Consider the following 27404-nt stretch of genomic DNA (forward strand, 5'->3'; position numbering starts at 1 on the left):
TTATATAACAAGCCCCAAATTATTACGAAGAGCATATTTATTTTTGTCTGTGTCTTTATTTATAACCCTGCTTTTTCTAAATATGCCGGATGTGTCTAATGTGGAGTCAGGGTGGGGGGAGGGAGCTGAAGAAGGTGGCTCACTTCTGGGTCTTGGGTCCCCTTCATTCCACCAGCTTCTTCTCTAAAGCCCCAGCTCAGCCCACATCTACACCATAACCCCCACTGTTCCAAATGCCCAGAAACTCACCTTTCCTTTGCAAGTATGGGTGCACATTACTTTAGTAACATTGCTTATTGGTAGTTGAATCTAAAGACTACCGTTAATACTCTGGGTGGTTTTGACTTCAAGGGTCTTTGTCTTTTTCCCATGAAGAACTTTAAATAATTCTTGTGTGTTCTTCTTTGAATGGTTCGAAGGATCCATAAGCATGCTTTAGGGACTTGGGATTTAGGGGAAATCTGTGACTCTGTCTCCTACTTCACAGCAGACCAAGAGAAAGAGAAGTGAAGTGAAAAGCTTTAGGTCTGGGAGTGGGATTTGGGATGCTGTTTTGCTTTCTATTTTGGGTACTTGTAAGAGAAATCTGAATTTTTGTAACAGTCAGAATACACTGGTTTTTACCAAAAAAAAATTTTTTTTTAAAAATTTCAGATTATCATAAGGAGGAAGAAAGTAGGCAAATGAATCCACAGGGCTAGTAGTGGCTAAATAGAGATGACAGAAGGCCACTGGACTTGAAAAACATCTGCTAATCGCCCCCCCCAACTTATGGGTGCTTTATCTAGGAACCCTGACTCCTCTCCACTGTGTCTCTGTGATGGTGGAGACAGCCTGGGCTCTGCTGTCAGAGAGCCCTGGGTTCAAAATTCGACCCTCCTGCTGTTAACTTTATGATGCCAGCCAAGTTACTCAAATGGAGCCTTTGTTATTTCATCTGTAAAGTGGGTATAGTAAAGCCTGCTGTAGCTTCGGTGAAGTCTAGTGCCACAACGGTCAAGTGACTAGTTCAGTTTCCCACATGAACAAACAAATGATCTCCATGATTCTTCATCCATTTCCGCACCCCGTCCCACCTCATGACGGTCACCATGTAAGCAAGAGATAAGGGAAGTTTGGGTCTATTTGGCTGCCCAACTGAAAATCTATACACATGGCTCTTTGGATTAAAATGAAATAAAATTAAGATTTCAGTTCCTTATTTCAAATAGTTATGGAAGAGGACAGCATGGATGGAATATTTCTATCATGGCAGAAAGATCTGTTGGCCTTTCTGACTTTCTTGCAGAGGTGTGACATGGTTCTGGCCCACAAATTGACCAGAAGTCCTGGGTAGAACTTCCCTGGGAGGCAGCCGGGGCTTGAGGGTGATGGCTATGGCTACAGGTGCCTCTGAGGGTGGCAGCCATGGGATGGAGCAGGGTAGTGCTTCAGAGCTGCTCATTTGAGGATGCTCTATAGCTCATCGTATCCTCACAATTTCCTCCTATTCGTTCCCATTTAATGATCATCCCAGAACTAAGATATTTACTAGCTGGATCTTAATTTGGGCAAAGTCTTTGATTTCAATGAATAAGTTTTTAAAAGATTTTATGTATTTATGTGTTTATGTATGTATGTATGTATTTAATATAGAGAGAGCACACATGCACATGCATGATGAGGGGAGCCAGAGAGGGAGGGAGAGGGAGAGAATTCCAAGCAAACTCCCCACCGAGCACGGGGCAGCTACGGGTTTGATCTCACAACCCTGAGATCATGACCTGAGCTGAAATGAAGAGTCGGACACTTAACCCACTGAGCCACCCAGGAGCCCCAAATCATTTTTTTCTTTGGTGTGAAAAGAGACCAGGTAGAAGAAGCAGTGTATCCTTAGCAGGCTGGAAAGTGTCTCTTTCTTTCTCTTGACTGCCATTTTTCTTTCTTTTTTCCTTCCTTCCTTCCTTCCTTCCTTCCTTCCTTCCTTCCTTCCCTCCTTCCCTCCCTCCCTCCCTTCCTTCTGGGTATATTAAAGACATTTACCTGGCCCGGAGACAGTGGTCTTTATACTGGGTCAGGGGGCTGCTTCATCCGTGAGCCCAGAGTGCTCCCCCGCTGGAGTATTGCTCAGCAGATGCTTCAACTATTACCTAACAGCTGCTTTGGGCTGCTCCAAATTAGTGAACCTAAATGAACAGCACCTGCGATGCCAAAGAGAAGTGAGAAAAAAATCTGATAGGTGCCAAGACCCACTAAAGTATGGAAATGCCCTTACCTCCAAACACCTTCTTCTCTGGCCTCTCTTTCTTAATCAGAAGTTATTAGAGATGGATTTTTTTTTCTACCCTGTATGCCGGGCGCATGGTGTTCCGATTTGAGAATTCATGAATTCTAATCCTCATCATTGAATTGGCTTCTTGCCTAACCTTGGGCAGAGGACACACGATGTCTTTAATGCATTCCTCCAGGAATCACATAGAATGCTCTAAAAGGTTTAATTATTAATGGAATTTGCGAAGAACTTGCCTCGCTGTATAACTCCAGCCAACCTTAATTTTTAATCTTTATAAATACCTTTGAATTTTAATAAGCTACGTACTCTGCAAGGCAACCATTCATTCTTCAAGCGTGGCCTCTAATTTATGGTTTCTCACACGCTTTGCTTTGACCTCCTCTTCCAACCTTCACTGTGGATGGTTTCTTACCATCATCCACCACCATAATATTCTTGTCTTCCTATAACAACTGTTGTTTAAGAAAATGTAGTTAAGAGAGCAGAAGTTAATTGCTCAGAAGACATCTGAGTGTTTTGTGAATGTTTCTATTCAAATTCTGTTTCTCCTCTGATATCAGAGAGAAAACTTTAATGATATTGTTTCAAGTAACAAGGTATACTGTATGAATGAAGAGACGCTATTTCCCTCACATTACATATGCTTCTTGACTTCAAAGCTGTTTTTTTAAAAATTTAGAAGCATTACTCTCACAGGAACAATTTCATAGATGGTGGTTATCATATGAGGTTAGCACATAAGTCTATTTTACTCAAAGCCAAATCTCTAGTTTGCAGTGAAAAACAGGTGAAAGAAATGAATGCATCCAAAACATTTTCATCCAGAAATCTCTGGCTTTTCTTCTTTATACCAGTATTTTCCAACGCTTACACTGTTCGTCAATCTTGAGGAGCATTAACTATTTGTTTTTTTACTTTAATAAGGAGAAGAAAAGATAGGAAGACGGTGAGATGATGCTCATGTGATGGTGAGCATTAGATGAGAGTGGAAGGCACACATGGAGAAAAGGCGCACATACGTGAGCAGGGATTTGCTGGTGTAGAGCTGTCTTTATTCTGGAAGCTACAAAACAATGGGAAAGGGAGAAAGAGATTACGTCAGATGGGAAGGAAGAAGGTGGCAAAGGTGTTGAGGGAAGGGGCGTTTCCTTCAGTGAAATACCAGGTGACACTATTATCCCCCTATCTACCAAGGTAGGGTTTTAGAGTGTGTGTCTGTCTGTGTGTGTGTGTGTGTGTGTGTGTGTGACAGAGAGAGCGTGTGAAACTAGGAATGTACAAGGAAATGATGTGGGCACAGGATCAGGGCTTATTTCTTTTTAATTTTTTAAAGATTTAACTTATTTCACAGAGAGAGAGATCACACGCAGGCAGAGAGGCAGGCAGAGAGAGAGGCAGAAAGATCCTCTGCTGAGCAGAGAGCCCGATGCGGGGCTCCATCCCAGGACCCTGAGATCATGACTTGAGCCGAAGGCAGAGGCTTAGCCCACTGAGCCACCCAGGCACCCCAGGATCAGGGCTTTAAAAGTGTGGGCAACATTCATCAATGGATAAATGGATAAACAAAATGTGACACATACGTACAATGTACCGTTAGCCTTAAACAGGAAGGAGGTTCTGACATATGTTACAACATATATTAACATTGAGGACATTTTGCTAAAGGACATAAGCCAGCCACAAAAGGACAAAATACTATATGATTCCACTTTAGGAGGTCAAATTCATAGAGACAAGAGGTAGAATGAGGGTTGCCAGGGCCTAGAGGAAGAGAAGCAGGGGGAGCTGCTTAATGGGTATAGAGTTTCAGTTCAAGATGAAAAGAGTTCTGGAGATGGAAGGTGTGATGATTGTGTAACAGCGTGAATGTACTTCATGCCATTGAACTGTGTACTTCTAAGGAGTTAAGATGCTAAATTTCAAAAAAAAAGATATAGTGGACATAATTAAAGAATGATGTAATTCTCTGCTTCTCCTGAATGACAGAAGGTAGGATATAAGGAGGGACAAGAGGAAAGCTAGTGCTTTCTAAACTGCATGTGTCAGCTCATTCATGGATCATCAAAGTCAGTTTTTGAGAAATCAAAATAAAGTTGAATTAAGTTGTGTTTTAGAAAAGTGCATCACCCTATTGAGAGTGAACACGCTGCACGAAATTTTAGGGGAACGCTGGTTGTAACCTAGGTTGTGTAACCAGGTTGCAATATAAAACATATTTCTTCATTTGGCTTGCAATCAAAATCAGGGAATGATGTTGTTTGTGGGGTGCCTTAGGATGGTTAATCAGAAGTCGCCCATAGGAGGAGTCTACATGGGAGACTACCAAGTGAATATAGAAGAAAGGTGGAAGGGTCTTGGCAAGCTGATGGCAGTGAAGGGAGTGAAGGAAGACAGACATGGGGGAGATGATAGAGGCAGGATAGGTGAGATTTGGCCATTGATTATGAGGAGAAGGGAAAAATCAAAACTGTTTTTGTTTCCATCTGGGTGTGTGAGGGAAGAGTGAGAGATGAGATTTAAGGACACTGTAGAAGGTAATGTGGAGATGAGAGACAGAAATGACACCCCACAGAAAATGGCCTGAAAGAAGCTGGAAATGGAGAACAAACTCAGAAGAGCCATGGGGCTAGAGATGTTAATGGAGAAAGATATGTATGGAGGAAAGCTTTGAGGCCTGAAAGAAGTGTGTAGTCAGAGTTGGAAAGAAGGTGTTAAGAGAAAGAAAAAGAGGATGCTAACTCCGGAACTCCTGGCTTGGGAATATCTAGAATTCATGAGGAGCAAGAAGAGGAAAAAGATGAGGAAGTGAGAGAAGCAGCATCATGGTAATAACAAGACAGGAGAGGACGAAGAAGATGGCGGCTGAGAGGAAGACAGATGATGGAATTGTGAGGTGGAGACAATCAGTAATGGAGGGCGGGCTCAGCAGACCACCACCAGCAGACAGACCTCCAAGAGAAGAGGATACAAGGCTCTGTGGTCTGGTGGAGGGGTCCTCAGGCACTGAGTGTGGCAGGGACAAAAGAGAGTGGCTGAGATTTGATTTGGCGCTTGTAGTTGGCTGCCTCTTCCCACCTTTGCCCAACCCCCCACTTCAGTGACGCTTGCCAGACATCGTATATTTTCCATCAAACAGATGCATGCTCTGTCCCTCTCTCAGAGCCCTCAGGTTATTGGATGGTAATGAGCTCTGTCTAGTCACCTAACAACCAGTTCCACAAAGAGAGAAGGTAATAAGTGAGAGAAGTTTTCAGTCAGAAGTGTCTTCCAGTGCCCTTGCGATCACACGTGGGCAGCTGTCTGCCCTGCCTGTAGACAGACAGACAGACTGCTTTGCTTTCAATGTTTCTGTTATTCCTTTGTAAGTTGTGCTTATCAGTGTACAACCCCCATGCCCCAACCTGGGATTATTCTTTGCTTTTTCCTTTTGCAAAAGTAATTTTTAGATGGCTGTTTTCTTTAACAACAACAACAAAAAAAAAAAAAAAAAAAAAAAGAAAGAAAGAAAAAGAAAGAAAAGAAAATATTGACCAATTATGAGGTTCAAAAATGTTCAGTATGCTTTTGGGAAAATTTGGATCATTTCTATAAAGTATGGTGGAGGGTAGGGTGTTTCTGGAAGTTCTGAACTAAGTATGAAATCAATACTCCCTGAACTGAAATACGTGTATCTCCTTCAAACCGCAAAGAAATGTATTTAGCATCACCTACCATTAGTAATAAATGATGCTCAATGTGAACTTGACACCTACAACTCTGGTTCTGGTGGGCAGGACTCTTTCCCATGAAGGTTTCAACTAAATCGGTATATATGAAAGGGGAAAAAAAAGGGTGTTAAACCCAGTTAGAAGGTCCTCACCTGTGAAGAAGGGGTTTCATTGGATAAATCATACAGTCATTTCTATAGCAACAGAACATTTTTAGAAAATGAGCTGAGAAACATGTTGAATTTTGAATCCCACTTAGATTTTGGTAGAAGTCTGGCTTTCTCTGGTCCCCATTATTATCAACAGGAACAGTAAAGAAACAGAAACACACTCTCTGAGTTAGTCAAACTTGTCTTTTAACACGTGGAACAAAAATTGGCACACATATTTTTGTATCTGGCAAAAATCCAAGAGCTTTGTCTACTTCTGCTCAGGCTGGTGGATAAAATTTACACCATCAACAAGTAGCAGGGAATGAAAATAATCCATTTCTGTGGGTAAAGTAATGGATTTTGCCTGGGTGTCTTTGGAGATATTCCTTTTTTTGTTGTTCTTTTACAGAATAGTGCCTGCTTTGCTCTTCCTACTTTTCCCAAGAACATAAATTTGATGTAAATACAAAGTGGTTATGGACCCCATCGTCTCATCCTATGTTGTATTTTGCTTTGCTCTATTTTTGAATACATTCAAAATCTTGTCCAAGTTTATAGTTTCTGAAACCCCAATGTCTTATATAAAGGCCATTTAGCTATTTCTTGCCTTCTCTGTTGGTTGTGGTACCAGACCAAGAGACGGCCCCTGGAGAGGTTCTCTGTAAACCTTTACTGCTAAAGAAATCCTCAGCTGTGTTTATCATTAACCAGGGAGCACTGTTCCTTTAAAAGGTCAAAATTCAGGAAGCTGAAGTTATTCTGATACTGGATACCAGACGAGAGATACAGCCTCCCTCTGGCTGGACCCTTCAAACAAGGAAATCTGTTTCATTTGTAAAGTGGAGGGAGCCCTGTTTACCTCTGTGTTTGTTTGACTGCCTTTGGCAGGTCCTTACATACATCTAATGAATAGATGACTCCATGAACAAGAAAACTGAGGTCAAGCATTTTGGAAGCGTCCCATGTCAGATCAGAAGGGACTCGTCTAGTCTTATAACAGGTGCAGTGAAAGGCCTTTATACCTTTCTAGACTTGAAAACTTTTCTACAGTGAGTATCAATTACTTTTGGAACCAGATACAACTAAAGAAAGAAAAAAACAGAACACTCGTAAAAAAATAAATAAATAAATAAAAAGAGATCTAATTGCTTTTTTAAGGATGGCACTAATTTACTTCCTGACACATTTCTTCAATGTTTTTCTCATTTGCCCAAGTGATGTGTTTAACAGTGCACAATACACCTACTTGCATACTCAGTGAATTACTGATAAAAATATTAAGTCAATGAACATTTATTGAGCACTTATTACATAGCAGGGTGCTTGCTAGGCACTGTGGGGGGTTGATGGATAAATAATACATGAGTCAGGCCTTCAAGCAGCTCACTGATGATGCAGGTGGGACCAAAGCCATAATTAATAATGAATGGTAGCTTTCAGTGGCAAACTGTTCTTTACAAGCAAGGAACATGCTTTGTCCATATTAAAAAGTATCTGACGGCATGAGGCACATCTCTGATGTGTTTTTTAATTAAACTTTTTACTTTGAGATCAGTGTAGATTCACATGAAAGAAATAATAGAGAGCGGGGCACCTGGGTGGCTCAGTGGGTTGGGCCTCTGCCTTCGGCTTGGGTCATGATCTCAGGGTCCTGGGATCAAGCCCTGCATTGGGCTCTCTGCTCAGCAGGGAGCCTGCTTCCTTCACTCTCTCTGCCTGCCTCTCTGCCTGCTTGTGATCTCTGTCTGTCAAATAAATACATAAAATCTTAAAAAAAGGAAATAATATAGAGCAATCTCATGTACCCTTTACACAGTTTTCCCCAATGGTAACAGCTTGTAAAATTAAAGTACAGTATCACAACTAGGATATTGACAGAGCATTTCCATCACCACATGGATCCCTCATGCTGCCCTTTTGTAGCTACACCCAATTTCCTCCCAGACTGTTCTCTTTCAGCCCTAACCCCTTGGCAACCACTAATCTGTTCTCTATTTCTGTAAATTTGTCAGTTCAAGAATGTTATATATAAAGAGTCATACAAGATAGAACCTTCTGGATTTTTCTTTTCACCCAGCATAATTCTCCAGAAACTCATTCAGGTTGTTGTGTGTATCAATAGTTTGTTTCTATTTGTTTCCGAGTAGTGTCCCAGGGTACAGATGTACCAGAGTTTGCTTACCAGTCTCTTGTCAGAGGGCATCAAGGCTGTTTCTGGTTTTAGGGTATTATGGATAAAGCTGCTATGAACATTTATGTACATTGTGTGAACATAAGTTTCCATTCCTCTAGAATAAATGCCCAGGAGTACGATTGCTGAATGAATGGTAGTTACATATTTAGTTTTTTCAAGGAAGCTGCCAAAATATTTTCCAGAATGGCTGTACCATTTTACATCCCTTTCAGCAACAGATGAGTGATTCAATTCCTCCACACACTGGCCAGCCTTTAGTGTTGTCACTCTTTTGTTTCAGCCATTGCAAGAGGTGTGTAGTGATATCTCATTTTGGTTTCACTTTCTGTCCTTTAATGATTAATTATTTTGAATACCTTACCATGACATCTGTATGTACCTCCATGAAATGTCTCTTCATATGTTTTATCCATCTTCGAATTGAATTGTGAGTTGTTTTTTGAAATTGAGTTTTGAGCATTCTTTATGTATTCTAGACACTAGTTCCTTATCAGATAGGTTGTTTGCAAATTTTTAGGCCTTTTCATCCTCTTCCAATAGGATCTGTAGCAAAAATTTTTTATTTTGATGAAGTCCAGTTTATTTATTCTTCCCTTTGTGGATCATGATTTTGGTGTCAAATCTAGGAAATCATTGCCTTGCCCTAAATCCTGAAGATTGTATTCTTTCTAGTGGTTTTTTTTTTCCTAAGTCCTAAGGTTTTATGTTTTACATTTAAGTCCATAATTCACTTTTTAATTGGTATTTGTATGAGGTGAGAAACTTAGGTCATGGCTCAGGGATTTTTTTGTTTTTTGTTTTTGTTTTTGTTTTGTTTTGTTCTTTGCCCATGGATGTCTGATTGCTCAAGTTCCATTTGCTGAAAGGTTACTAGTTTCCTAGAAATTATCACAAACGTGGTGGTTTAAAACAACAGAAATATATTTTCTCATGTTCCTGGAATTCAGAAGCCTGAAATCATGTTGACAAGGCTGTGCTCCCTCTAATGGCTCTAGCAGAACATCTTTCTTTGCCTCTTCCAGCTTCTAGTGGCTGCTGAAAATGCTTGTGTTCCTTGGTTTATAAACCCATCACTTCCCAATCTCTGGCTCCATCTTCACATACTGTTTTCCCTGAGTCTCTCTCTGTGACTTCCCTGTTTCTGCCTTGTGTATGGACACTCATCACATTGGATTTAAGCCATACCTGAATCCAGGATGACCTTATCTGGAAATCTTAACCTTAATTATATCTACAAAGGCTCTTATTCTAAATAGGTTCACACTCTGAGGGTGCAAGACATCTTTTTGATACCACAATTCAGCCCCGTACAGTTGTCTTCCCTTCTGCTGAATTGCATTTTCATGTTTGTTAAAGATCTGCTGGGCATAGCTGTGTGGGTCTATGTCTGGGTATGCTATTCTAACCCATTAATTTACATGTCTATCCCTCCACCAGTAATACATAGCCATTATGATTGTAAGTTTTGAATTCAGATATACTGATTCTTCACAGTCTACATCCTTTTCAAAACTATTTTTAGGGGTGCCTGGGTGGCTCAGTGGGTTAAAGCCTCTGCCTTCGGCTCAGGTCATGATCTTGGGGTCCTGGGATCGAGCCCCGCATCAGGCTCTCTGCTCAGTGGGGAGCCTGCTGCTTCCCCCTCTCTCTCTGCCTGCCTCTCTGCCTACTTGTGATCTGTCTCTGTCAAAGAAATAAATAAAATCTTAAAAAAAAAAAAAACTATTTTTAGTTATCCCATATATTGCATTTCCATATATATTTTAGAACAATATTGCAATATCTACAAAAAATTTCACTGGGATTTTGATAGGAATTATGTTAATTTGGGGAGAATGGAAATCTTTACTCTGTTGAGTTTTCCAATCCAGGAACATGGTATGTTTCTCTATTTATTTATATCTTCCTTGAGTTCTTTCATCAAGATTGTTTCAGTATATAAGCTGGGCACATATTATATTAGATTTATACCCAAGTATTTCATTTTGGAAGAGTAATTTAAAATGGTATTGCATTTAAAATTTTGGTGTCCACAGTTCATTGCTAGACTTAGAAATACAATTTATTTCATGTTACTTGCATTCTTACAACCTTGCTGAACTCATTTATTCTAAGAGATTTTTTTTTAATTTTGTAGATTTTTAAAAAAAATTTTCTATATAGACTGTCATGGCCTCATCAAATAGAGATAGTTTATTTTTTCCTTTCCCATCCTGTTCTTGTTATTTTCTTTTACTCGCCTTATTATACTGGTTAACACTTCCACTAAGGCGTTGAGTAAGAATGGTGGGAGCCTTACCTTATTCTTGATCTTGAAGAGAATGCATTCAGTCTTTTTACCATTGAGCACAATGGTAGATTTACATTAAGTATAATGTAGTTTTTTTATATAGATGATTTATATCAAGTTGAGGAATCTTAAGGATGGACCATAAATAAAGGGCACCCATTAGAAGAAGGAGCCTAGGAAGATTTGGCTAGGTTTCATTGTGGGTTCTTAGCTCAGTAGAGATCCAAGATGTTGTTTAGGAAACTGAAGGAGACACTTGTCGACAAACAGGGCTAGTCAAGGGGACCAAAAATAACAGTGCTGACTCCTGCTACAACATGGTGAACCCTGAAAGCATTATGTCCAGAGAAAAGATGCCAGACACAAAAGGACACATATTGTATAATTCCATTTATCTGAATTATCTAGATGAGGCAAACACGCCAGGGCAGAAAAAAGATAAGTGGTTGCCATGGGCTGAGGGGGAGGGGGGATATGAGGAGTGACTGCTTCATAGGTACAGGGTTTCCATTTGGGGTGATAGTTGTGCAAAATTACGAATGTACTTCATGCTATTGAACTGTACACTTTAAAAGTGATACATTTTATGTGTATCTTATCATAATTTAAATAAATTCTGAAAAGGAAAAAGAAATAAAAAACTTCAAAAAAACAACAAACTCAGCAGTATTTTTCATCCCTGTGCCCAGCAGACATTACTAATTGATCATGGCACTCTTTCACTAAGCCCTCAATTCTCTCAGCACAATGCTTTATGCAGGCACTTCCAAACAATAGGAGAAGGCATGGATGAAAAAAATCTGTTTTCCATCTCAGGCAAGGAGCCTATTCTGTCTGCACAGGTTGTTCAATCTAGAGCAGCCCAATGGATCCCAGATCCCTCCAAAGCAGTACTGGGACTGCTCACTTCTCACCTCTCTCAATCAGAATCGGTTCAGAGCTGAGCTGTTGATGCCAGCCTCAGTTACAACAGCTCAAGGGCCAAGAGGCAGAGAGAAAAACCAATTTACTTTTCGTATTAAGATCCAACACATAGCATCTCTATATTGTTAATTCCTAACGATTTCAAAGCAGCCTGCTTGCAAGTTGAATTTCAAGGGAGAGATGGGAGTGATTTATGGTGACAACTATTAAGATTTTAGAGAACATAATACATGTGTTCTTGCTCCTACCATAAAATTAATTGTTGCTAATTAGTCCGGGCTGCCAGCTCACTTGTGTGTGAGTCTGTCACACTCCCTTCTCCTGGCCCTGTTAATTAGTCTTCTGAGTCGCATCCAATCCCTGTGTCCTGTAGCTTACCCCTCCCTGTATATTTCTTATTTAAACAATCAAGCCTGCTTTTTGCTTTGACTGGTTTAGGATAAAGGTTTGACCTTGGCGGCAGAGAAATCCTTATGGGTAGTCTGATGATGTCAGGTGAGACAAATAATTTTTTGAACACCATCAGGCGTGATTCAAGTGCCTTTGACCCTCAATGAACATCTGTCTCTCGAAAGTTCTTTTTTACCGAGGACTGAATTTCTGTGAAATAATACAAATAAACTTAGGGTACTTGGGTCAGGCCATCCCTTTCTGGGCAGCTGGACTCTGGGGCAGAGGTCGTTGGGCTGGAATGCTAGCCCATACTTGTGGGCAGCAATGGGGACCCCCGGGGGAGGGCAGCTCTTGGCCACAGTGACAGCTGTCCGGTTGGGCACATTGGAAAGCTCAGCTCCCAGAGAGATGCTTCGAGGTGGCGTGGGTACCCTCACGGCGACTGAGCCTGTCCGCAGCCTTGCTGCCCTCAGAGCGGCTCTGGCATATTTGCCGAGGGAGTGCTGGTTGTGTAATTGCTATTGACATTTCCACGGGAAAAGAAGGTCAATTCTGTTGGATTTTTCTCTGAGAGCAGGGTGCCTGCTTTGTCCATCCACCATGCATCTACCAGCAGCGTGACTCTAAGGGTGACAGCCTCATGAAGTTATTATCACATATAGCGACAATAAAAAGAAAAGGTCTTTCCTAAATACAGTTCCGCACCCAATGAAGCTTGTTCACTCCTCTGCTCAATGAGCCAACAAAACAGGCGCAGGAGAGAGAAGAATCCCGGCTACACTGATTGCATCCTGCTCGCCTCTGCCCACCTCCTGTGAGGCGGCTTATTTCACACATCCCCATGACAGAGTAATGTGACTTCATTGACTGGCAAGCAGCTGTTGGTACAGCATGGGTGTGCGCGTGTGTGTGTAATGCCCACACACTGAAATGAAGAGGGAACGGAAAGCCTGACACAGCCATTGCAATTTAAAGGGGAAGGACGCCGTTATTACATTCACTGATGACAGCAGAGGCTGTGGCTATGTTCAAATCTGATCATGTCTACAAAGACACCTGCCAGGCCAGAAAAAGGGAACCGATTTCAGCCCTGAACCTGTTTTGCTTCTGAGTGTGGCTTCAGATCCCGGGTGCCGGAAAGGCTGGATCAAAACCCTGAGACTGTTTAGACCAGATGATCAAGTTATTGGGATCCAGGCTCTCCAATCACCAGTGCTAGACTTGTCCGTGACCGGCCCCTTCTCCTTCTCCTTCTTGCCTTTTGCATCGGCAGCTCGCCTCTTTTGCTTCTGTTCCTCATCCTCTCCTACATCTCCTTGGAGGTGATATGGGTCCAGTGAAAGGTGACACTGGACCACACCTTCTGACGCTTAGATGCAGGAATTCACATGACACGAATCCATAGTTCACCCCATTGGGAAGGTCTGGAGATGAGCCCGAAGGTGTTTGCACGTGTGTATAACTGTTTTATTTCTGAGAAGTCTTCTTGGATAGAAGACCAAGGGATGAAATAAGAATCTTTTTGACAAATTCATGTGATATTTCTTAAAGATTTTATTTACTTATCTGTTTGAGGGAGAGAGAGAGAGCAAGACAGAGAGCAGGGGAAGGAGCAGAGGGAGAGGGACAAGCAGACTCCACGCTGAGCACGGAGCCTGACACAGGGCTCCATCCCAGGACCCTGAGATCATGACCCCGGCCGAAATCAAGAGTCGGCTGCTTAACCGCCTGAGCCACTCAGGCCCCCCAAATTCAAGTGATTATTAATGAACTCTTCACTTTGGCAACTCTGGATCCCTTGGCAGCATGGCTAAGGGGAAACGTAATTGAGAAAAGCTGGTCATGTTTCTGAGAGTCGTGTGGAGTATGGTAGCTGAGTGAATAATTCTTTGCTCAGATTGTTGGCTGTTGGGATTTATAGCTTTCTTTTTATTTTCATTGCCACACTGTAACCCAGGACTTCCTGATTAGGCCTTTATTAATGCAAACATTAATGCTCTCTCTGCTTCAGGGTGCACTTAAAACACACTGTGCATATTCCTACCAGAAAATATGTTGCTTATATAATGCCACACCCTCCCTCAGGAACCTACGATAGCTCCCATCTACTTATTGGATCAAATCTAGACCTCTCAGCTAGCCCACAGGTGCTCCATGATCTGCTCTTATTTAACCAATGGAAACTTCTATTGCAACCTAATCCTGCCCCCCCTCACTGCACCCTGAATTAACCAGAGCAGGTGTATTCCTACTACCCTGCCTTCGTGCCTTGGCTTCTCCTTAAGAGCTTTGCCCAACTTTGCCTCTAACTATTCAAAGAGATCCATTCTTCACATTTCTTTTTTTTTTTTTTTTTTAATTTATTTATTTGACAGACACAGCGAGAGAGGGAACACAAGCAGGGAGAGTGGGAGGGGGAGAAGCAGGCTCTCTGCTGAGCAGGGAGCCCGATGCGGGACTCGATCCCAGGACCCTGGGATCTTGACCTGAGCCGAAGGCAGAGGCTTTAACCCACTGAGCCACCCAGGTGCCCCCATTCTTCACATTTCAACCCAGCCCTTTTTTTCTTTTTCTTTTCTTTCTTCTTCCTTTTTTTTTTTTTAATCTGTGAAGTTTTCCTATAATTCCCACCCACATTAACTTTTCCTTCTTGACTTCCTATCCCTCCAGTAGGCAAATGCTTGGCCCTATTTTTGTATTAGTCTCTTGCATTGATCTTAGTGTCTCATCTGTAAGTTTTATGTCTGGAATGAAGTTTCTTACTCTCTTGCTCTCCAGAATGCCTGCTCTGCCACTCGGGTGTAAAGAACATTGAACTTGGAATAAAAAAAGGCCATACTGGGTGTTTGGCTCTAGAACAGACCCGCTGTGCAGCCTTGGATGAACTCCCTGGCCTCTCTGAGCCTCTGTGTCCTTAGCTGTGAAATCGAACTCAGGAAATTTTCACAGCCTGTTTCACTGAGCCGTTTTAATGTTCAAATAAAACAACATGGGAGAGTACTTTATGAGCCTGAAAGTACTTGAAGAACAGGAGGCCCCAATATTATTGTAGTTGTGTGTCATAGTTAACATTACCTTGAACCAAAAAACGTATGTGCGTCACCATGTAATCTTGAGTGTGAGTGAGACACAGCAGTGCTCTCCCCATGAAACATTTATAGCACATTTTCTTTGTTAGAGTACTTGTTATTTACCATACCATTTCGTTCTCCCTAGGGGGCACGGGGCAGACATTTTTATTCCCATTTTACAGCCAAAGGAAAGAAATCGAAGTTGGACAGACAGTTTAAGTAAATTGCTCTTAGTTATGTAGTTAGATATTAGCAGGGATTGGACTGGGCCTTCCTTTCTGCCCATTACTCCCTGCCTGTGATTTGTGGCCATTTTCACTCATCGTGCCCCCTATAACCATCCTGGACCCTGCATAGGGGATACCTTCCTCCTCGTTTCCAACTTCTCTTCCTCCATGGGCGTTTTCCTCCTTGGCCTTCATGGGTTCTTGGATGCTTAGTGTGGTTTCATCTAGGCTTGTGATCACCGTGTACCTGCATAAGATGGAGGGACAAAATCTAAGAATATTTTGCAGTACCTTACCAACATCATTGCTTCAGTCAACCATTGCTAGGTGGGGGATCCCAGACCCAGTTAGTGCCAGAGTCCCATGGTAGGCCCCACTGTACACTATTTCTCCTGAGAAATCAGGTTCTTCCTAGAGTCTTGTCTGCCCAGGTCCCAATGGGACTACCAAGCAGGGCTGAATACTTTTTCGCTATAGCCCCAGGGACAAACTGTCCTCAGCTCATTCCTTCCTCAACTTCAGCATACCATAGAATTTAACTTTGGCTTACTCTTGAATGAATTTGTTTAATATAATCTACTCCAAATATTTGATATCATTTCGGTACTTTGGACCACGCCAACCCTGAATGTAAGTGGTTTGTATTAACAGAAGTTTTAATCACATTCAATATAAGTCATTCCCTTTGTAATAACAGCATTGAAACTCTCACAGGAAATGGCAATTTCTATAAAAGACTGCATTATAAAACCCATGGAACCATAATAGGAGCTAGATTTGTCTGACCCTCTCTAGTTTCCCAACAGGACCCCAAGACCCAATGGGTGGGAACTGTTCTCTCCTCTCTCAAGCAGTGCTATTGGGTAAATGTTATTTAGTTGTGTACTTCTTACAACCGTTGTCCAAAAACAGAGCTTGTATCATTAACTGCAAAATTTGGAAGCATCCCAGCTGACAGAAGCCCACAGAACAAGTCTTTATCATAAGACAGAGAGGAAAGGGACCCGAGCACCATGACTCTCACATTATAAATCTGCTCACAGCTCATAAACCGCCTTCATCACCATGCTTCTTGACATGAATTCACACCCAAGGTTTTGCAGCTCATCAAAGATGGAGAGTGTAAATAGGCAGAAAACAAAAGAGATAAGTCCACTAGCTATGGAAGAAGGGTAATTTGACTTCCAGGGACAGACTATAGCAATATTCCATGGACTTCATATCACCTTTATCTTCCCTGCTTTCCTCCATTCTTACTCTCTTGAGCTATTTATTGTATTTGGATGATAAATGTCTATAATGAGAGGGATCAGAGTATAATGAAAATGGCATTGTATTTAAGGACAAGCAAATGGGTTTTGGGTCTTGGTTCAGCTCTGGGAAATAAGCACTTTTATTGTGCCTTACTGTCCTCATTTATAAAATGGATAGGTTATTTAAGGTCTTATTTGAGCTCTTGGAGAACATCCCATCTGCTCTGGAGACTCCAAGAAGCACTTCCTTAGAAAGGTAGTGAAGACATTCCATCTGGACTGTTGAGCTGAGCATAACCATACAGAGAAGGGAAGGAGAGGTGGAAATCCTTAATGGGTAAGATTTCTCAATAGATTTCTGGAAGAGAGATAGTGTGTGGTTGTCATATGCATGCGTGAAACACAGTGGAAGAATCTTCATCTCAGAATATGCTGTAGGGGTTCTGAGGTGGAGGCAGGACTGCCCTGTTGTTCTCCAGGCTTGGAGCCAACAAATGCAGCAGGTAGAGTAGTGAGTATCTGTGGGAAAGGGCTTACACATCCTGGGAGGGCAACTTAATGAGTGGTATGCCCCACCCCCTCCAATCTGGCAGAGAAACAGATAGCCTCCCATTATTTATCCTCAGATCAAAAAAAAAAAAAAAAATCGAAAGCACATCTATGCAGAAATTGCCAGATTGCCTTAGAGGATGAGGGCTAATAGTATGGATATTGAAGCCCTAGAGTGACATTCTCTTTGTCTAGCATGTTTATGCTCCTGCTTAATGGTCCACTTCTTGCCTATGTGTCCTAAAGCAAGGCCTGTTTATTTATGTGTTCTACCAGTGACCCAATTCCTAAGCAATAGCACTAATGAAAACAGAATTACTGACATAAGAGCTCAAGAAAACCTTACTAGCTACCCATCCTTACATATAAATAAAATTCAAGATCCATGATACACATGAGGACGAAAAGCACTGAAAGAAAGGATCCAAAGAGAAAAACTGACCTTGAAGGAAGCAGAAGTATTTTTGGAATCAGAAGAGAATTAGAAAAAGGCAAGTGTTCTCTGACTTGAGATTTTTATATACATAAATCAAAGTCAGGTAGCTATGAAAAATGAATCTTAAGAAAACAAGAAGGAACTTATAAAAATTAGATACATGATGGCTGAACTGAAGGTTTCCATCACAGGTCTGAGAGAGAGTCAAGAAAATTTTCTAGAACAAGAGCAAAAAGGCAGAGAGAAAGGCTGGAGAAGAAAAGATAAGAGACATAGAGAAGCAATTCATGAGAGAGAATTCATACAGTTCAACTGTATGAGAGGTGACATATGGCTACTAAGATTTCCAAATAGCAATGAGAACACAGAAAAATGGTAGAGAGAAATTTAACAAAGAAAAAAACAGAAGACAATTTCCCAGTGTTGAAGAAGCCCCAGGCCTCAGATTGAGAGGTCTGCCAGGTCCCAACAGGAAAAATGAAAAATCTACTGATTTGAATTAGACGCTAGGACAATCTTGATGGTAGGGGAGAGAAGGCATTTGGTCTTGGTACTTAGATACATCCTGCTTCGAGTGGCCCAGAAGTTCTCTCTGTGACATTAGACACATCAAAAAGGAAATGAAGTCCTGTCACTTACTTAACCTTGTGGCATACAGTGTTTAACTGGTTGTATTGAAGTAAACTGTGTTTATTGCTTTTCAATTTTTAGTCACATAAGACACTTAATTGTAACATATCATAAGTTGAACCACATATAATAACAGTCATGACAGAGTTGCAGTAAAGGTCAAGCTCAAAGAATATGTGAAGTGACTGGGGTAGAGGTAAGGGGGCTAATAGGCTCATGGTATACAGAAGAGTCTAGCATAATGGCTTTAAAAAGGTTAGGGTATGATAGACTATTAGTAGAAGAATTTAAAATAATTCAGCTCCCAGTTATTGGGAAAAGGTGGGAGATAGTGTGAGTGAAATCCTTCTCTTGAGTAGTGGACAATTGCTAAGTGTCTGAAATTGGGAAAACAGGAAGAGGAAGTATACATATTGATTACAGTCATGGAAGAAATCCGTAGAATTCAAACTGGATTGAATCAGACACCCAACAGAATGGGGTTGAGGATAGGGAGGCCTGTAGAGGGGTACAATTTCTTTCCATCATGAGTTCTTCAGTACTATTTGATTTGTTACCCTGTCCATGTATTGCTTTCTTTAATATCTTCTTGAAAATTAAAAGATATGGCTTCTTTTCTAACATTCAGAAGTTCTGTTCGCAAACCTAACAGCCAAGCGATAAATTAGGTTAAGCCATACGAAATAGCTGGTATTTGTCACAGTTGGGCCTGCACAAATGGAAACTTCATTTAGTTCAACCTAAATGGCTTTCAGATTTGGGACTTAATGTGGACACATCTTAACAGGTAGGTTAAGTGGACGAACCAGTCCTTGACAGCCTGGCATTTGGGAAATATCATAATCAGTTATGGCCAACATGACCCTTCTTTCCAACCAACATTTCAAGCGATGATCAACTTACAAGGGAAAATTCACAAGGCACATCCTCCAACCCCACATCATTTACTCAAAGAATTTGACTCTTTTTCTTCTAGATACACTTAACCCTATATTTCTTACATATGTCATAGCCATTTTGATATGCTGCCTTTGACAACTGTTATTTGTATATTTGCCTCATCTCCCTGTTAGACTGCCCATCTTTTGAGGGAAAGAGCCATGTTCTCCTGGGGGAGAGTGCATGGTTCTGAAACCAGTCTGAGCTTGCCTTGCCCACTTTCCAGCTGTGTGGCTTTGGACAAGTTACTTAACATCTCCAGGACTCAGTTACTACATTCCTTAAAAGGAAACAATGATGTCTCTCCCCAAGTCCTTCAGAACGTCTCAAGAAGATAATGTATGTACAGCATTTAACACAATGCCTAGCACACAGCAGAGGTGTAATTAGCATCCACTGACAACCTCTTCTCCTTCTTCATCCTTAGGCCTTCCACAGCACCCAACACAGCTTTCTTCACATAGATGCTTAAATGGTAAAATGAGGAGGTGGGGTGGGGGGAGGAATTGAAAGATGCTGCAAGTATCACAAAATCCTTTGAAGAAAATAAACACTAGTATTACCTTCCAAAATATGAGTTCTAAAATAAGCATATTAAAGAGGAAATACCATCAGACTCTGCTATGCATATTAATTGGACAGAAAGCCCTCTAGAGATGGAAAACTTTTTGGGATGTACCCAAAAATCCTGCCCCCCATCCTTCAGATATCGGCCATATATTGTTGGTTATGAGCTCTCCTGGAATTGGGGCAGAGGCTAGGGCCATGGAAAGCAGCCTGAGAAGCTGGCATGGAATTCTGGACCTCATAAAATGCCCACTGGCCTCCCACTGTACCTTAAGCTAAGCCCTTGCTCCCTCTTGAGTTTAGAGCTTCCCTCATAAAGACTCCAATCTGGGAGTACCTGGGTGACTCAGTGGGTTGAGCCTCTGCCTTCTGCTCAGGTCATGATCTCAGGGTCCTGGGATGGAGCCCCACATTGGGTTCTCTGTCAATAAGGAGCCTGCTTCCACCACCACCCCCCCCCGCCGCCTGCCTCTCGGCCTACTTGTCATCTCTGTCAAATAAATAAATAAAATCTTAAAAAAAAAAAAAAAGACTCCAGTCTGCATTTCTGAGGTTGGCTCAATGGTTCCACAAGCCTTTCCTGAGTGGCCCACTTGCCTAGCACTTTGCTTGTTCTTCCCATCACCATTGATCCCATTGTGATCTAGAATGTGTGTGCTAAATTGTGCGCACCAAGAAGATAGTCACTATGTTCACATTAGACACAGGTCAGGGAAGCCCTGAATGCCCGCCAGTCTGAGTTCAGAATTACCCTCACCCACAGCTAAAGATGTGTTGCATGATGGGAGCATTCACATATGTGTATGTTGGAAAAACCCAACGATCTTGAAGAAGTCAATTAGGAAACTGTAATGGATACCAGTTGAAGTTACTGAAGGGGGGAAAGTTTGCATGGGGAGGTCATTGGAATGGAGGTTCCCAGATGGTAAGACAGGCACCAGTGTCGAACTCTCAAATGGAGGCTTGTGCATACAGCTTAGGAGTGGGTGCGGGTCGTGAAAGGGATGTTTTCCATCCCTGGGGGCAGAAGGAACATTAGAAGTCAGGGACACGGTCAAAGGGGTAGACAGATAAGACTTTCTTGCCCACCTGCCAGGATTTCGTGCAATCACTTGGCATAATTATTCTTGAAAATATAAACATTGCCGGGGCTGACTGACAAGTATTGTTCCAGCAGGGAGGGCTGTCAGGGCAAATCAATCCAACTCCACCACCTGCCAGTGTGTAAAACAGATATAATTTTGGCTGTTAGGGGCTGTCAAAGCGAAGGATGTGCCGTATGTGTATTTTGAAGTGTGGTGTTCCCTTCCGTCTCACAGCTTGAAAGATGGTTTCTGGGGCTTTCCCCCCTCTCCGGATATTTTCTAGAAGAAGGTTTTGGATTTTAAGTTCAAATAACCCCATCACCTTTATCCCTTGTGACGTAGGGTTTCAATAATCTCCATTCCCTCTCCTCTCCCCCACAGCTGCCCTGCTCTCATTCAGCACGGGGTCTAAAATTTGGTTTAGGATGGAAGGGTCCTTTGCTGCCGCTGGATGTTGTCTACGGCAGCCACGTAGCTAGTTGGTGCCCTCCCGGGAATGTAAAATTGTTTGCAAGACTGTCTTGCCCGTCACCGGACCCCATGGCAGGCTTAGCTTAAAAGCTTATGATGGTCTGTGCTTAATGCACCCCTCGAGAATCTCTGGAAGTCTTCTTCCTCATTCCGTGGCCACATGCTGTGGCAAGCAGCAGAGCGAGGCCCTCAGAAGGCGGCTCCCTCAAACTCTCTATTCTCTCTCTCAGAATGTTTCCATATCTCTTGCCCACTCTGCCCTCAGGGGCTTCCCCAGGAATCTCTCCTATCAGTTTCCTCCCTCCTTTCTTCCCATTTACTTCTCACTTAACTCCTGTGCCCCAGCAGGCTCACTCCTGGCCCTTTCTCCTGCCTTTCTCGGGTTCCGATTTTGGTCCCATGGCTCCTTGTTCTCTGTGTTGATCGCCTGATGTGTTCTAGGCCCAGCAGCGGGTGTCGGAATATCACATCCCCAAGGCATTCTTGAGCATGCCCCTAGACCTTGGTTTTTGTGCCATTCTGATGGGATACCATCATACCTTGCACTGTTTTCTCTGAGGGTGGCTATTGTGCTATGTGTTCATTTCTTACGAAGATCACTATTTACTCTGTGGGCGTTGTTGAGGACGCTGATCCCCTGTGTAAAATCCATTTGGTATATTCCTTCAAAAACTAAATGCCATGAAAAATCTCACTTACCATAAGGATTTTTTGAGCTTTTACTTCTGGATCATCCACATTTTATTAATTATTGGGTTTCTCTTTTGGTTTCTGCTGCCAGGAAGCTCGGATCCAAATTATGACTTAATTTTCATAACCCCGTGAGACCCCTAGAATCTGCACATTTGCATTTCTACTTAGCACCTTGTCTTGGCCTTCTATTCCACTTTCCCTGACTCAAGTTTTTATTTGGGTGTTTAGCTTTTTCTTTGCATGGTCCATCAAGTACCTACAATCTTTTGTGAATGAAGCAAAAGTGTTAAGAAAAGATACAATAGATATAAGCGTATTTTTCTGCTCCTCGAGGTTGTGAGTTGCGTGAGGACAGGGATTATTTTGCTCATCCTTTTCACTGGGTCCCAGAAAAATGCCCAGGCTATAGTAGGTGCTTAGTCAAAACTTACTGAACTAAACTGGCAAAAGTCGACCCACGTATCTCTAGATAGAAAAAGTCCAGTTCATCTGGCTTTTCTTTCACTTTGTTTTCTATCAGAAGGCCAAGGCAAAGTAGAACATTGTAGTAGAGTAAATTTTAACTCTGCCCCTTATTGGTTGTACAACATTGGATGAGTTACTTAGCTCACCTGATCCTCTTCTTTTTACTTTAATTTGAAAATGGATGTAAGGATACCTTAGCGGATTACTATGAAGATTGATAATTCTTGTAAAACTCAACACATTTTCTGGCCCATAATAGCAATCCGTGCATGTTAGGCCCCTCCCTGTATCCTCATTTCACTGGAAATAGCACTTGGAAAAGGATAAGTGGGTTGCTCTATGACCACCAGTAAGTCAATTAATTGCAGTGTCATCTGTAAAATAAATGTGACTGTTGACCTCATTCGGGGAGATATGAAAATTAATTGACGGTAATGCACATTGGGATTTTTTGCTGAAATGTATTTAAGAAGAGCTCAGGATGAATCCATGTTCTTTTTCATCATTAATATTATTTATGAATATTTGGCCTTATCTTGTCCTGGTGTGTTTTATGTCTGTGGTCTTAATTGCATTTATTTCCAATTTAGCACCACCTTGTATTTTGATAAAAATGTAGATGAAATTCAAAACCATAGTTCCAGTCTTTCATGCAACTTTATTTTTACAAGGTGGGTGATTTTACCTGTTTCAGTAGGCTGCCCGTGAAACAGACATTAAGATATTTAGTAAATGACATTTGTTCATCCTATATAAAATTCAAGTTTGAGCTTTTTAAAAGGAATTTAAGTTTCATTTCTCACTTTCTGTAGTTGTCTTATTTTGTTAGCAGTTTTCTGATGAAATTCCTCCTTACGAGAGGCTTGGTCCATTCAGATGATACATGTGAGTGTTTCAAGTATTTCTGATAGAAGAGATATTAACTAGATGCAATGCTTATTTCCACTTTAATGCCAGGAGGCCCTGGCTGCCTTGGGAGGGTCTCAAATGGGGGCCTGTGTTAGAGAGTCCGGGCTCAGTCACCTCCTAGCTGTGTGGCCCCGGGAAAGATGCATCACTGTTCTGAGCCTCACTTGCGACTACCAAACATGAGGAGGTTGAAGTTCTTTTTGCTATCATAGAACCCAGTCCCTTGAGATGGATCTGCTGAGGCTGACCCTATATTCAGATCCGTAGGGAAATAGAGAGATCACATCTACTGTAGAATGTTGTCTTCTAGGACATACTACTTTTTGCCTTTCTGCTTCAAACTTTAGAATAGTCTTCCTTTTAACTGTAGATCACTTAGTACTTGGCATATATTAGAGATTTCAATTAATGACTCAATTTAAGGGTCATAGGCTAAGCGGGATATGTCCACTAGGCCAAGGGGCTTTCTATGAAACCCCATTACTGAGGAAATTGGAAGAATACATTTTCGATTTCACCCTTAAGTGGGTAGTTTTATTTATATATTTATTTCATTAGTTTTAGATTTAGGTAGTAATGGATGTAGATGGAGATTAATACTTCATCTATAGCCCATGTGTCTATAGAGATTATCTGCTTCTGGGGGTATCAATACCAGGAATTTGATTTTAACCATCTGAAACTGCAGGCATCTCTGTGAGCTACTGAAGGTACTTGGGAGGAAACACATCTGTTAGGGGTTGTAATGTGATACTAACATGAAACTGGAGATCTACTCAGTTTTCTGGTCCTCAGGAAGCAAATGGCCAAGGGCACCAAATTTCTATTCTGGAAAATTCCATTAATGGCAAGGAAGTCCAGATAGTTTTCAGGCACTCATCTTGATTACCGTTGCTGGTCCTCAGTTTCTCTCTGATTCCATAGAGTAGATTGAGTTGTGCAGTAATTTAATCATGTGCTTTGTTTTGACTGTATCGGGGGACATAGATCAGTCTGCAGAGCACATGACTTTGGTGTATTTCCATCTCGCCTTGATACCTCCTTGTCTTCTGGCAAGGCAAGTTTTAAAGAGAAACTTTTCTACAAAACCTTTTTTTTTTTTAAATCAACTGTTGTTTTGAGTTTTCCTCCAAGTCTAGGAAGACACCGATGCTAGAGTTTGTGTTTTCATATTTTTTTTATTAGTTGTTCATGTTGGGTTTGAGATTATTTTACTCATGTCTCAGGAGTTAAGAACAGACAATTGACTGATCCCAGAAAAGGAAGCATGTAAAAATTTTACATGCTTACCTGATAGCTTATTTATCGTTGGGATCTTTAGACTCACTTCAGTCAGAATATTTTGAATCAAATAAATCCAAGTGTTCACAGGGCCCTTTAAGACAGTGTGATTCCCAGTGCTCATCCTCAGCAAAATCAAGAGCTTGTGAGGAATGTGCATCAGTGCATTCCTTCCTTCCTTAAGACAGTCTTGCTCCCAAAGAAAGTCACCTTAATGCCATCCAGACAGCCAACCCAAACCTCCCAGCGCCTGGCTCTTAGCTACACCAATAAAAGACTCAGATAAATGCAGCCCAGTGTTTCTGCAGCTTAGGCAAGTTACTAAGCGTCTCTGTGCCTTGGTCACTGGGAATGATGGCATGAGTAGGGTGGAAAGGGATAGTGTAAATTGGGAGATCAATGGGTAAGAGGAGTAATTAGCAATGAGGGGGCAGAAGTGGAATAGACTGCTGGATCCTTAAAATAGATCTCTGAGATAGCTGGGGCTCTGGCAGGAGAAAATGGGTAGTGGTCAGAAGTCAGGCACATGGACCCTCACATACTTGGGGAAAGGTTGGGGGTGACCTCCCTTTGAAGCCATGGAGCTCTTCAGGGCATAGCCAAGATTTTGTATGAGTCAAGGAGGTTGAGGGAGACCTAAGGAGAGGTTGGGGATATAGGGAGCTGGTGGGTGAAACGAGGCCAGAGGGCCTTGTGGGAGGGTCTGTAAGAGAGGTGAAGAGATGGGCACTGATGAGTGGTGTTGGAGTAAGAGGTTGAATAAGGAGGGATGCCCTGAGACGTTCTGAGGACTTCCAGTGGTGATGGAGGGAAACAGGAGATGGAGCAGGTGGGGACAAGTCCCAGTGCTCTCTTAGAAGAGATTGGGAAGAAACTCTTAGCTCAGTCATGTGAGAGCTTCAGGTTAGATTTTGTCCCCACCCCTGACCTCGGAGAATTAGGCTGCTTTAGTGCCTACATACTGCTTTCAAGGTCAGCATAGGAAAACTGGTCCCATCGATTTTAGTTTTAAAGGAGATGAAATTGTGGCTTTATCTATAGCTTTATAAACTTCAACTTATTCTCTACCAACTTCTTCTCCTGTTTGGAAAAATTTTAATAAATAAATAAATAAAAAGAAGGAAAGAAAGAAAGTGTAAATCAAAAGCAAAAAAAAAAAGTTAAATACTTGCCTTGATTTGGTGAGAAAGTAAATCAAGTGACAATTTAATTCTCAATGAACATGTGACAACCATGAAGTTAAATATTAGATTTAAATATGGCAGCTAATTCTCTGCAAGAATTACGTTTGTCTCTTTATATGGGCACTCTACCTAATGAACACATTTATCTTCTCTTAAATTCAGCCGTTGCTACTGGAGCATGAGAAATTAATATACATTCTTATATTCATTAATACTGTTGCTCATAAAAGACCTTTTGATTTTTTATCACCCTGAGTTCCCAGAGGCTCATGGAAGCCGTCATAGCTCCAAACCACATGAATTATCAGGGGAAAAATCCTATTACAGCAAAACCTTAATCACTGCTTGCATTTTTAAAGAAATTGTATCTAAAAAGAAACTGCAGAGCAGATCCATCAACATAGAATGAATAAATAAGTGGTGGTATAGTCCTTTCTCTGAATATTATAAAGTACTAAAAGCAAAGGAATTGCTATTATACACACTGTAGCTCAGTGTAACTCAATCTCAAGGACATTGTTGAGTGAAAAATGCAAGACGTGGAAGAATACACACTGTCTGTTTCCATTTACGTAGCAAAGTCAAACAATATCTCATTAGGGATATAGCATTAGTAACAAACCTATGGAGGAAATGATTAATACAAAATTCAGTCTAGTAATTACCCCCGGAAGAGAGTGGGGAAGTGGATACCATCAAGAAAGAATACGGTAGCACAGTGGTGCTTTCACCATACTGGTGATAGTCTGTTTCTTGGGTGGAATGACAGGTTTATACTATTTAAATTATAGAAATATGCTTAGTATTTCCTTTTGTTTTCAAAGTGCAGTTCACATTCAAGGGGGAAAAAAAGGCTTTTAAGAAAGATCATCAAATTAAATCACAGTAATAAATCTTCTATGGGCTCAGCACCTGAGGCATTACACGTGATTATAGAAGATAGACGGGGTTGCTCTTAGTCTCAGGGTGTTTACAGATGTGCAATAATTGTGAGATAAGCCAGATTTCAACTAAGCATAAGTCAGGATGTACTATGAATTCAGAGAAGGAGGTCTTTGATGGTCAGAGTTGTCTTGGAAACCCTCTCAGGAAGTGAGAATTTGAACTGGCCTTTGAAGGGTGAACGAAACAGGAAGCTGGGAGAGTATGTTTACTTTTTGTTGTTTACATATTTCTATTTCTCTTGCCATGTGTAACACAGTTTACTATGGAAAAGCAACTTCGTGCATGTACTCTGGATTCAGACAGACCCGAATTCAAATTTCAACTCCTCCATTCCCACCGAGAATCACTGAATTTTCTCCAGACTCAGTTTCCCCACTTACAAAATACGGAGAGAGATGCTTCCCAGGGATGTGGGAGTAAAACGAGAGAATACCGTTAGGGACATGTTCCAAGCTCCAGAAGGCTTCCCAGTCTCTCTTTAATACCGCCTTTCAAGGATGAGGCACCCTGGAAAGAATGGCGGCCAATGACCTTGCCGAAGCCTGGGCTGAGGGCTGAGCACTTGACAGTCAGGGGGAAGAGGAACAAGCTGCCATGACAGCTCTTGTCCTCCACAGAGTCTCCTTTTGGACTTCCCACTGGCTCTGTCCTTCTGAGCAATGCTTTTCTCTGCTCTCCTCCTTGCAACGGATGGGCTTCCAGAGAGCCTTGGTGGCCTCCTGCCTTATTCCTCAGGAAGGCGTATAGATGAGTTGACATGGGCCAGG

The 27404-nt window shown here is 41.7% G+C and overlaps 1 protein-coding gene across 2 annotated transcripts in view; it reads left to right on the forward strand.

Moving 5' to 3' along the window:
• The window catches only part of LOC111153613 (neurotrophic receptor tyrosine kinase 2), a 318559-nt gene that overhangs the window by 208797 nt on the left and 82358 nt on the right, over window positions 1-27404 (forward strand). The window lies entirely within an intron of this gene.

The sequence above is a fragment of the Enhydra lutris genome, unplaced genomic scaffold, assembly GCF_002288905.1.
Source record: "Enhydra lutris kenyoni isolate GAN:26980312 unplaced genomic scaffold, ASM228890v2 scaffoldscaffold33, whole genome shotgun sequence".
Lineage (NCBI taxonomy): Eukaryota > Metazoa > Chordata > Mammalia > Carnivora > Mustelidae > Enhydra > Enhydra lutris.